General features: G+C 36.9%; 1 protein-coding gene across 1 annotated transcript in view; it reads left to right on the forward strand.

Moving 5' to 3' along the window:
• Positions 1-13,399, forward strand: part of LOC131593076 (voltage-dependent calcium channel subunit alpha-2/delta-1-like) — a 362,152-nt gene that overhangs the window by 114,752 nt on the left and 234,001 nt on the right. The window lies entirely within an intron of this gene.

Below are 13,399 nucleotides of genomic sequence, written 5' to 3' on the forward strand. Positions count from 1 at the left end.
TTCATAAAGAAGTAAAGGAAGGCAGGACAAGTGAAGTGAGTCACTTTCAAATTTCCCTGTTTTCACTAGAACAAAATCACCACTTACAAAAAAAACCCAATTTCTCAAAAAAACCCTGAAATCATAAAACCAACCAACCAACAAACAAAAAAAGCCCCAAAACCCAACCATTTTTTATCAACTATATATTTTTTTCCCACTGAGAAGTATCTTGGTCAATGTTCTCACCATCCTCACCATGATGGGCTCACCCAGACTGCTGGAGTGACAAAGTGGAATTCACTGCAGAGGAAATCAAAGACTTGCACTTTTCTACCAGATATAAAATTAGATTCTCAAAGTTCAGAATAATTTTAAAAAAATCTCAAGTTTTATATTGAATTGTGATTTCACAGACCTGTTATTTGACTTAAAAGCTTGAGATTTTATTCCTTCATTCTAAGGAGTATTTAAGAATGATGTTGGTTTTCAGACTTCCAATATTAAGCATATTTACTTCCAAAAAGAAGTCACATTACTTACTGAAGTGGCTGAAAGGAAGAAGACATGTAATCCAATAAATTGTCACATAGTAATAACATTTGTATTGCATTTTTATTGTGATTATGATGTTAACTTCTGTTGCAGCTTACTTAGACTAAGTGACACTTAGAAGTGTCACTTCTAGTTTTTGAAAGTAAATTAGTAATTGGAATGTACAAAGCCTTTTTTGGCATATAGTACACTTTCCAGATTTCAAAATATTAAGGCAAAACCCAGTAATCAACTAAAATAATTTAATGGGATTATTATGTTTTTTGATTATAATTTAATTTAATTTTACTTTTTGGTAGCATTCTTTCATGACTTATTGAAAGCCTGATCAAAAAGGTGAAATTACCTTAAATTTTTTGACTGAGAAGGTTTGAAATACTCTTTTGGCCTAGCAATCTTTCACTGAAAGTAAAGCCTACAGCAAGAGCTAATAGGCTTCTGATTTAGAATTTAACTAGAGAGAAACGATTTCAAATTGGAGAATCACATCTAAAATGTACTAACAGCAAGAGCTTCACAGAACTAGAAGTGTCTCCTCTTGAAACAGCTTTTAAAATTTCTCAGTGGAAGATGGCAGGCTACATTTTAGACTTATTTAAAAGTGTTATGGGGTCTCCAAGGTCTGGCATGTTCATTCTTTCACTTTATGAAGCCTAAGTGCAGTAACAGTTAAAGGTGTTTAAATTTTTTGGTTTTGTTTAGCCTTTGAAAGCCCCAGTACTAGTAGAAATATTTGTATAGAATCTATCAAACTAGCAATTAAAGCCTTTTTCTCTCTCACTACATAATTTGATTTAAGCCTTGAAGTCTTTGCACTTCAAATTCCTCAGCAGCCTGCAGAGGAGCTGAGAAATGAAAGGACCTACAAACAGACTCAGGAAGTTTCATCCCTGAGCACTGACTTCCAGAGTAGATGAACAGAAAAAAAAAGATCTCACCTGGCAACTGGACCCACCCACAGAAAATCTGTGTTTTTCAGCTTTAACTACAGCAGTTTTAACTATACTATCCAGTTTTACATTTGAGAGTAAACAGCTTCTGACCAATTTAATTTGAGGGAAGCATTATGTGGACACATCCAGAATTCAGAGAAAAACTGACAGCCAGAAGTGACCTATCCGAAATTAATCAGTTCTCTCATTCTGTCTCACAGTAGATATGTGTCCATCAACAAAAATTTTGCCAGGTCCAATTATCACTAATTGGCAGTTAATCTGACAGGGAAACAAGACTAAGTATTTAGGGGCCAACCCTGCACTTAGTGACAGAGGACAATATAAAATACTAAAAAATACTAGAAGTGAGGCAGGAGAGTACTATAAATGTATCTCTGTATTGGCTCCAAGCAATTGGTTTTGGGTCTGATGGGGTGAAGTAAGGATTACTGTGCTGCTAACAGACCAGGCCAAAATCTGATGTACAGGAAATTGAAGACCTTGGGCACTGAAGCTATGTGTGAAATTTCTTGGGAAAACAGTTAACAAAAGGAATTTACTTTATTTGGCATTTAAAGTGTCCTTTAGCAATACAGTTTGTAAACTGTTATAAAGAGATGCAGTTCCCATGGTGTGTACAGGAAGATTACAGACTTTGTGAAAGGGGATAAGAAATACTTTTTTTTTTTCCTCCTGCAATAAATCTATTCCTTTTCGTATTTAGCAAAAGAAGCCACAAAATAATTGCAAATGGGCTGGACAGTGGCTTTGCACTGAGGTAGATCTCCTTGCATTGTATAAGAAATTAATGTCTCTGTGTAACAAAGGGCATGGATGATATTTTATATTTCATTCCTCATTTTCCTTTTTCCTCTGGCAGAACTATTTAATTGGTGGTTAGTGAAACCCTCTGTGCTTTAGAGCTTCACCTTTTTTAATTGAAACAGATGCTATGACTGCTCAGAACTGCAGCTGGTTCTATCTGCAAATCTATTCTGTGTTTCACTTTACAGTGAGTAACCATTTTCCCTTCTTATCATCAAGGTAAAAAAAAAAAAAATAATTAATTGTTTCTATGAAAGCTCCATTTATTGTCCCTGGCATGCTTTGTGCGTTACCACAAAGAGACAAAATGCTGGCAACAGACAAAATGCTTTTCCTAAAGGAAAAGGAGGACTATTTTGTTGTCTTTTATTCTCTGGACACTATTGGTCTTTAGTATTTGGCCTAGAGTACATCTTTTAGAGTCATTGAAGAAATAAAGTATAAAGCAGTATATGGGCAGAAGTGAGGAGAAAGATTGTGAATCATAGAATGGTTTGGGTTGGAAGGGACCTCAAAGTTTATCTAATTCCAACCCCTCTGCCACGGCAGGGATGTCTTTCACTAGACCACATTACTCAAAGTCCCATCCTGACCTTAAAAGGGATTTCCGAACTTAAAAGTTATTTGGTCTGTAGAGTCAATTGTTTTAATTATAATTATACTGATAATTGGATACAGTGAGGTGGTTTTTGCTGGGGTTATTTTGTGTATTGTTTTGGTTTAGTTTGGGTCCTTTTACTGGACTTAAAATATGTTGGTGTCTTCCCTCACTACATTTTTCACTTCTCTTGATCTCAACAGTACATGCTGATTTCAAGGTGGCAGATCCCTTCCAACTGCTTGCTTGAGGGGTCGCATCCATCTATCATCTGTGCAAACTGTGCAGATGTGGTAAGACCAGCCTGTTTGTTCCCCTGGGAGAAGCAGGAGGCATCATCTGAAACTATCAGACACAGGCTGAGCTGGAGGAAGGAGGAAGGACCCATCATACAGCTGTGTGAGCTCATGGCTGCAGCTCTTAGGAGGACCTTTAGCTGTAAGCTCAGGCAGTTTATAAAGCAAAACCCATCAAGGCTCTTAAATAGGAGGGCTCAAGCTATGCCTGAACAGCAAATTATTGACAGTTTAAATAAATGCCATAAATTGAGCACTTGACTACAAATAAAGGCTAATGACAAGAGGAAATGGGTATGAGTTATTGCTTGTATACGTTGATGCAAGTTTTCTTATTCATTGAAATTCACCTTTGTTTGTAACAAGAGTAAATTTGACCAGGTTTGTTAAACTGTGAATAAGTGTCTAATGAAGTACCACAGGACAGATTTTAATTTTGGCCTGGATTAGCATAATATTTAATGATTTGGAAGAAGGAGACAGACAGCATGTTCACTACATTTGCATGTGATAGGTGTAAAGGTTGGTTTCAAATACTACTGAAGGTACAAAACTACCGTGGGGCTGAAAGAGACTTCACTGGTCAAATCCAATAAATAAAAAAACAAGTCAAACAAACAAAAAAGAAACCAACCAACTAACCGACCAAAAACTCCCCAGCTTCCCTCAAATAAACCAAAGAAGAGATTCAGCTCAGAAAAATGTAGGTTGATAAGTGTAATGATTAATAGTCAGAATTAAAATATAGAAAGAAGTTTAGGTAATACAGCAGGAGACAAAGATTTCTCATCTACCAAAAATAATAATGAATAGATTAAAAGTCATATTTACACTCTTACTAGTTGGATCACACCTCTGATTTTTCCAAACATACTTTTGTAGAGACGTACTTTGTAGGCTTCTGGAAATGTTGAAATATTGAGAGATTGTAAGGAAATAAAAAGAATATTTACAAATACATCAACATTAATTTAAAAGGGGTTGATCTCAGAGCAGAGGTTTGAAAAATGTGTACGAAGTATCAGAGGTAAGATATATTTTCAGCGAGGAGTTAAGATGTTGGGAATACTGTGGTGCACATGTGAAAATGGCTGAAGTGTGCCAGGGTAACACCACTGGAGCAAGGGGGATGGAATCACAGCACCAAAGATTCAAATCGAGCGCCAGGGAAATATCTTGGAAGTAAAATGTGTTCACCTGGAAAACAGTTTCCTCAAGGATGGTTAGGATTTAACATTTCATTTAACTTTGTATTTTGGCCTCTCTATCATATCTTTCTTCCCAAAGTGCTGTGAGATAGGAAAAGGCTATTTATTATCTCCATTTACCTGATGGAGTATTAAGGATGCTTCTAGACACTGCCACCAAACTGTCATGGGATGTTGCAAATGGCAAGAGACGGGTCTGGGAACATTTCCTGCAAGAGACAAAAGCAAATGTGCCTTCAGTGGTGTGTGTTTTTTTGTCTTTTGTTTGTTTTTTGTTTTTTTTTTTTTTTTTTCCTTTATTAATTTATTTATTTATTTACTTTTAAATATGAAGCCTCAAATTAAAATTATTTGTATTTATTGCATCAACCTCAGATTGGAAGTGCTGTAATTTTTTTTAATCTTCTTTTCTAGGATTGAGGATCTGGTGACTTTACTGCATTTTACCCTGAATGAGGCAGGTATCTCAGGGTACTAGATTTTTTAAAAGACTGCTTTGCCTCAAGTATATCCTTGTAGTGTCCAATTTTGCTTTTTCTTTTGAATGATCACTTTTACTGGAAAGAAGTGTGAAAATATTTTTTTCTTTAATCTTGTTGAAATTAGGAATAAATGCTTCAGAAGAAAAATATGAGTGTTTATTTTATTCCAGAGCAATTTCAGGATGATGGATATTGCAAGAAATATTTCTTCATTAGTATCTTCTGTTTGGTGATGGCCTCATCACTGCTGTAGTGAATTTAGTGAGTCTTTTTAATTTTTCTGTGTGTTTCAGTTCAATTAATTTTCTTGTTAAGTTTTCAGTGATGAACGTGTCTAGGAAGGTTTGATGGAAGTTAAGGATAAAATTCCTGCTTTAGATACCCAGCTTGAATACATTAGCAAATCACAATAGCAGCTATTACTCACTGTCTTTAAGGTTTTGTTAAATAAATTTTCTTTTTCTTTGCTATTACATGCTCCTTAAAGCCATAAATTATTTTCTAACCTCTTTAAGCTATAATTACTGTATTAGGAATGAGAACTCTGGAGACCTTTATTTGTATAGGCACTTAACAACTGAGTGTCAGCAGTGTGTGGTACCAGTAGAAGGATAATTTCTGAGATAATGTAATTTATTTAACATTGTAATTAACCACTGTCACTTAATCACAGAGTCACAGGATGGTTGGGGCTGAAAGGGGCATGTGGAGATCATCCAGTCCAACCAACCCCCTGCTAAATCAGGTTCACCTAGAGCAGGTTTCACAGGATTGTGTCCAGGTGGGTTCCTGGAACAGCCTGTTCCAGTGCTCTGCCACCCTTAGAGTAAAGAAGGTTTTCCCTATGTTCAGGTGAAACTTCTGTGTGTCACTTTGTGCCTGCTGCCTCTTGTCCTGTCACTGGACACCACTGAAGTATCTGGACCCATTCTCTTGACACCCCTGCACCTCTTTTCAACCCATTGCTCCACTTCAGGTGGTCTCTCCTGGCTTCAGACTCTGTAGTAAGAGTAGTGGACAGGATTATTATCAATCTACTGGTGTGTACAAAGTGCTTTGTCTTTTGTTTTTTTATACAAGGTGCCTCTTTATCAGCATTTACTGTAACTGTGGAAACACAAAGCATCTCAGCACAGAAACTGCTTTAGGTTAACTCTGAAATGAAGTCTAAGATGACAATGAACTCTTTAATAAAAATAGTCACTCTATCAGTTACTTCAGATGCCTGCTGTGAAGTGATAGTGATGTTGGGTGCAGGCACAGGGAGAAAAATGCGTCTTCTAAAAGTTTATTGATTCTTATCAGGAAAGGAAAGCCTGTATGTCAATAATAGAATAAGCAAAAAAGAAACATTCCAAACAAATCACATTATGATATGTCTATAATATAATTAGCCTGTACTTCAAGATTTATTCTTTAATTTTATGATGAAATAGCAGTCAGAGTTTTCATTCTAAATTCAAAGCATTTGGAAATATCTTCTCTGCCTTTCTTATTTGTATTCATTTGCTGGTTTTTTGTGGTTTTTTTTTCTTTTAAAACAAGTAACTTGAGCTTTGGGAAGTTAATAATCCTGAAAGTAAATTATACACTTGTGATAACACTTCATTACTGCTATCCTGGCAAGGAAGACATAATGCTTGACTAAGTCAGCTTCCTTAGATCTGTAATGGGTATTTTCAGAAATAGAATTTGAGTGGGACTTAGAAGACATGACTTCTCTGCAATGGAAATTTCCACTTAATTTCTAAATAGTGAACTCTGGTATTAATTACTTTTAATTGAAGATTAAACCAGAAGATTCTCATTTTGCCAAGGAAATAGTGTGTTTAAACAAAACTATTATTTAGGATAGGAAGTATCTCATGCGTCCTAGCTCTGCTATCATTGCTTATATAGATATGGTTTTCATAGTGAGTAGTGTTATTGCATGTTAAGAAAACCACATCTGTCACAGGCTGACTAAGCTAGATCAGAGACAAAATGGATTACATATTACAGGCACAATTCTTTCATGAGAAGAAGAGGTTTTAATCTACAAATGCAGTGTAATACCTATTCCCGAGTCAATTTCTGCTTTGCTCACTAAGGAAAATGGTGTAAATTGATTTAAATAGATGCTGGAATTGAAGTGACAAGAGCAATTTATACTACCTGAGGTTCTGTTCCCTACTTTAAAAGATGAAACACTGTGTTAAAGCCTATGCAGACTGCTCTAATTGGTCAGGCTGGAGGGATGTTCAGGAAGTTTTCCTGGGTCCTGCAGCTAATTTTGCAGAGTCTGTGGGCAGAGTTCTGCAGGACAGCTGGGATATCATTTGCCTTCCACCATGGTCTCTGTACTTCATTCCATTCCAGACTTCACACAGAGTTCAGACTGGTTTTGTTTCTACCACTGTATTATTAAATATTGAATGTGCTCTTTGCACTCACAAGTTATCTTTAGTGCTCAGAAGTGTGTGAATGATTTGAGACACAGAAGTATCTACCTTAAATCCTTTTTATAGATAATGTTCAGTGGTCCTGAAACATGCACAATTTGCACAAACTGCAGCTAACAATGTTTGACCCACGAGCTATGCTTGTAGCAAACTCTACCTCAGTCTCAGATATGGGATATCACAGTGCCAAGGAATTCACGTTCATGTTGGTTTATATGACCCTCACTATTCAAGCAAATATTTTAGAGCAATGCAGTTTTTTTCTGCTGTATAATTATTAGTCAATGGAAAAAATGTGGCCAAGGAGATTAACCCAATTTGTTCTTCTTTTTATCCTTGAAAGAGGAGCAGTGATGTGTCAATTGAGCACTCTTTCCTCCCGTGTCCTTCCCAGTAAATTACATAGTTTCTCTTGCATGCCACATGCATCATTAAACATTCTGTGTATCTCCCAGTCTTCTCCATCCTAACATAGATTAAGCCAGTAATAAGATTACTCTTTGTCACTAAGAATTACTTGCATAGCTATAAGGGAGGAACATTATATGTGCACATGCACCACAGGAGTCTAAGGGTTATCTGAGCTCTACTGAATTAAGGATATCTATCCCTACATTCAGTTTTTTCATACCTCTTCATGTATATCCTACAATGCTGTTATATTCAAGAAAATTAAAGCAAGGATCAAAAGAATTGTGTGTCAGCAATCAGCACTTAAACATAGCAATGAGAATGATATCTGTATAATTGGCATTTAAAGGACTTTCTTCACACATCTTTGAGGAGTCAATGCTTTCTCTTCTGAGGTACCCTTGACTCTTAACTAGAACTGTGAGTTAGAGGAAATAACTGGCTGGGCTTGCCTGAGAATCAGAATGTGATTAATCCTGCAGACGATCACACTCTTGTATGGTTGTACTCAAGGATGAGAAGCTGATGTTCCTGTGTTGTGGAAACACGTGCTGGAGGAGTATCCTGCAGCTCCCATGGAGACCTTCTCTTTGCAACTCTCTTCTTCTGTGTTACTGAATCCTGCCAGCATTATGACCTCTAGGAGTTCTGTGTTGATGACAGCCCATACTTTGGGCATACATTGCCAAAAACAAAATACAAGATGGTTTAAAGAGGCAAGTGCAGTTGGGTGAGAAGGAGGCTGTATGCTGGATTCATTTTTCTTGCATTGCACCACATAGTTCTTTTTAAATTAGTACCACAGAACTAGGGAGGTACATGTGAATGACACATGATGCCACTCATATGTTAACAATCAGTTAATTATTTTACTTTGTTATGTGTTTCCAGACATTGGAAAAGAATTAAAGCTTTGGCAGACAAAATAATGAGTACTTTATAGTGACCTAGATAAGCAAGTTATGTCTGGGAAGTGCTAATAAGCATTTTACCTCTCTGCTCTCTTTCTGCATGGCTGATTTATCATTTAATACAGCACATTGCTATGCAGATTTCCTTTCTTTTTATGATCCTGGATTCCACCTAATAAGCCCTGCCTTTCAGCTAGGCTTGTTAGCACTTGCAGTGTGAAGCATTAATAGCTGTTCCTGTGTTCAGTTCATCCCCTGGCTTGGGCACAGCTCTTATGGACAGCATCTTTTCTGAGTTTGAGCCATGTCCTCTGAATGCAAGTCCCACAGCCCAGAAAAATAGATTTGGAAATAAAACAAGCTCCCTAATGTTGACAAACCAGTGTCTGGGTTCTAGGAATTTTTAGTCCTCCTGATAAACCAAGGTGCTAAAACAGTGAGAGGTTGGGGCTGAGCAGAGAAGGGTTACCTAATTCTTAAGTTTATATTGCACTTTAGGAATTCTTCAGCATGCAGAAAGTGATAAAATGTGTAAAAACGAGCTTGTGGAGTTCATTTTTCCTTCTATTCAAGCCTTAAAGGTAGCCAGCTAATATGGAAATTCAGTCCTCAAGTATATTCACAGTCTCTCAAGTGTATTCAGTTCATTTACTTGGTGAAATGTTTTGACAACATAGGTATGTCTAAAACCTTTTCCTTGCTGCTATTCAAGTAAAGCCATCTACAGGCAAGAACTTCTGCTGAAGGGAGTTTTCTAGATTCCTTTCAGAAAAAAAATACATTTTTGTCTATTTTCTGCTAAGAAAAATAACTTGAAAGAGAAACAATAATATAAAATAAAATCTTAGGACACTCTCCACAGAGGTGCAAGGTAAAGTGTGTTTTCTCTCATACTGAGGAAAGGTGGAGCTTGGCTTCATGTTCTGTGGAAGTGCTTAATTCCTAGTACTAAGTGATTCTGTGTGTTTAAGAGGAGTGGGAAGGTCTTCAGTTTTCTCATACCTCTTCATGTATTCCTGCAATGCTGTTACATTCAAGAATTTAAATGCTAATGCAAGGATCAAAAGAATTGTGTGTTAGCAATCAGCACTTAATAATAGCAATGAGAATGATGTCTGTATAATTGTCACTTAGAGGACTTTCTTCACACATCCTTGAGGAGTCAATGCTTTCTCTTCTGAGTTACTCCTGACTCTTAACTAGAACTTCCTGAACATCCCTCCAGCCTGACCACCCTGCGCCTTGTCCTGAACTTCTAGGTAGTAGTTAGGCTCCCTTTGGGAATGCAAATGGGTGAAAGTACTTGTGAGGATGCTGAAGAAGTATTTATTGTCTGGATTTTCCTCCGGTCTGCGTGTAAGGTCAGTGTCAAGTAACTTAACCATTGCCAAAAGCAAGTTATTTCCTGATATGTCCAGAAGCTAAACTGGAAGAGCATCTTGGTTTCATATGTCTATAAAAGCAAGGTGGCAACGAATTCCAGGAGACTGAGGCTTCATTTCAGCCCTTTTCTAGGGACTGTGGTCTTCCTTGACTCTGTTTCCTTCCCTATAGAATTTGACTATTAGTATCTACGTCATGAAGGATTTCCAAGCCCAAAGTAATTAAGTCTGAAAAGCATGTTGAGACATTCAGATGGAAAGCACTGTCTAACTGCACTGGCATAATTATACACTGCATAACTGATCCAAGTACCAAGGAAAAGTGGAACACGAAAGAACAGCTAAATTTATCCTAGAAAATGGGTTCAGCAGTTCAGCATTCAGATTTAGATCAGTAGAGCAGCCTCATTTCTGTTTCAAGCCACACAACCAGCTAATTTTGGCTGATGTAGGATCAGTTGTTGTGGAGTGCTTTTTAATATGTGTTGATTTAGCTATTAATTAAGAGGATTTTTATCATACAATTAACCTATACTTTTGTTTTTAAAATGTTCTCTGGATAAAACATTTATTGCTTGATTTTAATTCTTGAACACTATTTCCATTAAATTTACTGTACTTTTATGTTTTAAAACCCATACCTAGATCATAGCATTGATAGAGTATTTTTAGGACATTTACCTGAATAATTTTGCACCAATTTTTCACACTGTAATGAAAACTGAGAAAAAAAAATCATGTGGTGGTGTGAAAAGTGTCTCATTGGGCTACAGGTACAATATTTAATTTATCTCTTTCATCACCATGTTATAAAGCAAATACCAGCATAATCTACCAGTAATGCAGTCTGGTTTGTAAAATGGCTAATAGGCCACTCCTCAAATTCTGAGAATTGTGCTTGTGCAAATAAAGATTTTATAGCTCACACTCAAGCATTTGCAATGAGCTGTGTTAGCTGATAGAGGTGTTTTTGTGTTTTTTGTGATGCCACAAGCTTAAAAGATCTGGCAGCTTTTACAACTGTGGTTTTGGTTGGTTGGTTGGTTGGTTGGTTGGTTGGTTGGTTGGTTGGTTGGTTGGTTTTTTACTGCACAACCCATTTGCGAAAAGAGATTATATAGGTATGTGTCTGAAATTTATCCTGATGTGCTGCAGTATTGTGCTCATTGAAGTAGTGCTGCAAAGAAACTTTGACTTAAAAAGAGAATTTTAAAAGCATCCGCCCAACCCTGGCCCCAGGAACACATCCAGGACCTAATTTTCAGTTAGAGTTAATTGAGCTAACAGTATGGTCATCAGTGTAGATGGTAATTCATACTGGTTTATTTACTGGTTAGGTAAAGTGTGAGTATCACGTTTTTCCTACTCTTTTCACAGCAGGAGCAAGCAGAAAGGTCCGTCCTCGGCTGTGGCTCTGTGTCTTGAGGGTGATGGTGCAGGGAGCTGTGCCCGGCTGCACTGGGGGATAGCAAAGTGAAAATGTTCAGCCTGGGAAATAAATGCACTCGTGTATGCAGATTGTGCTGCCCAGGATGCTGTCGTGTTGTGGGCTTATGCACAGGGGAAAAATCATCCCCAGGTGCAACATTAAACTCAGTATTCTCAGTGCTGCTGCTTAAAATGCACATATTCTTTATGGCTTGTAGTGAATATTAAAAATACCACATACTTAATGGCAGTGAAAGTATAATTCAAATTCTAATACATTAATGATGTTCAGAATCCTTATTATGGTCCTAAAGCCCAATGGGAATAGTGTATCTGGGTGATGTAGTGGTTCTTGGCTTTAAAGTGCTAAAATAAATGCTGCGATTACTGCTAGGTAATGAAAGGATAGCTGGACAAGTTTTGCTGTTTCACTGGTATTTGCTTGTTGTATGCATGAGGGATAAACTCAGAGAAGTGCTACTGCTGCTTATTCATGATTCAGAAATCAGAATCTTCTTTTCTTACCAGATGCAGAGAAATCAGGCGTAAGTGTTGGAGTGCTTACCTAAAAATTCCTGTTGGATAAAATCTGCACTGAGACTCTGCTAGTGTTAAAACCTCCTAGTGAAGAGAAAAATTCATAAAAGAGAGGAATAATAAAATTGAAAACAAAATTAAAAAAATAAGATTTTTAAGGTGCTCCTGGTGTTTCTTAATGGAATAGGAATGAAAAGAATTTCATTTATATATTAAAAAAAAGAAAGAATTCTAGATTATATTTTCATTTTTGGCATCATTCATATAATAAATTGTATTATCATTTTCAATTGCAACTTAATGTCAAAAATTGAAAATTGCATTTCACTTTTTAAGATAAAGGTTTTACAGCTGAATTGTTCTGTTTTAGTGAAAAGTTCTAACTGAAACTATGTTTTTGAAATATTTGTAAGGCCGTATTTCAATTTGAGCACATTGGTGAGCATACTTAAAATGGACTTTAAAAAATCAAATCCATAGTAATAATTTGGGTTGATTCCACTTCTTACAGAGCGATTGTATACAAGACACATGGTTAATGTTACTTTGCAGTGTTACTGCTCGTTTGTTTATGTATTACAGTGTTTTATTTGTGATTTGGTTATTTTATTGTAGTGGTTTCTAAAATTTATTTATTAGTGATTTTCTTAGCAGTTTGAATTGATCTGTTTTTGGTCTTTAATTCTTCCTGTCCAGTAGCAGTGTCCAGGCTGCTTTTCCACCCCACTCCAGCACCAGGAGAGGCAGCTGGTCCTCTTTAGCTGTGACAGTGTGAGGTTGGGGGGGTTTGGCCACAGATTTTCATACAAACCTAGTATGGTTTGGGTTGGGAGGGACTTTAAAGATCTGACAGCTTCCACTGGATCATGTTGCTCAGAGCCTCATCCAGTCTGTCCTTGAACACTTCCAGGGCTGGAGCACCCACATCTCTGAGCAATCTGTTTCACTGCCTCATCAGCCTCAGGTTTTACTGAAACACCCAGGATCAGTTATTTTACCTTTAAAAACTGCTTAATGCAGAAACTTTGGTTTGAGGGGACAGTAAGAGGCTTTGTGATTTATTCTGGTTCCATTAGTGAGAGAAAAAGTAGGGGAAAAAGTAGACCACGCATGGGCCAGGGCAAGGCACGAATCACGTGCATTCGGTTCTTGCTGTGCTCTGGATCGTGATATTTCTATTATTATCAACCTTATTTCATTATAATTATACTTATTACTATTTTTCATTGTATATATTATTATTAATATTATTATTATTATTATTATTATTATTATTATTATTATTACTACTACTACTACTACTACTACTACTACTACTACTACTACTACTACTACTACTACTACTAGTGGTGTTGGGGTCTCCTCGGGGCTCGTCCCGTGGGCGCTGCCGGCAGGTGGTGCTGGCGGAGCG

The sequence above is a fragment of the Poecile atricapillus genome, chromosome Z, assembly GCF_030490865.1.
Source record: "Poecile atricapillus isolate bPoeAtr1 chromosome Z, bPoeAtr1.hap1, whole genome shotgun sequence".
Lineage (NCBI taxonomy): Eukaryota > Metazoa > Chordata > Aves > Passeriformes > Paridae > Poecile > Poecile atricapillus.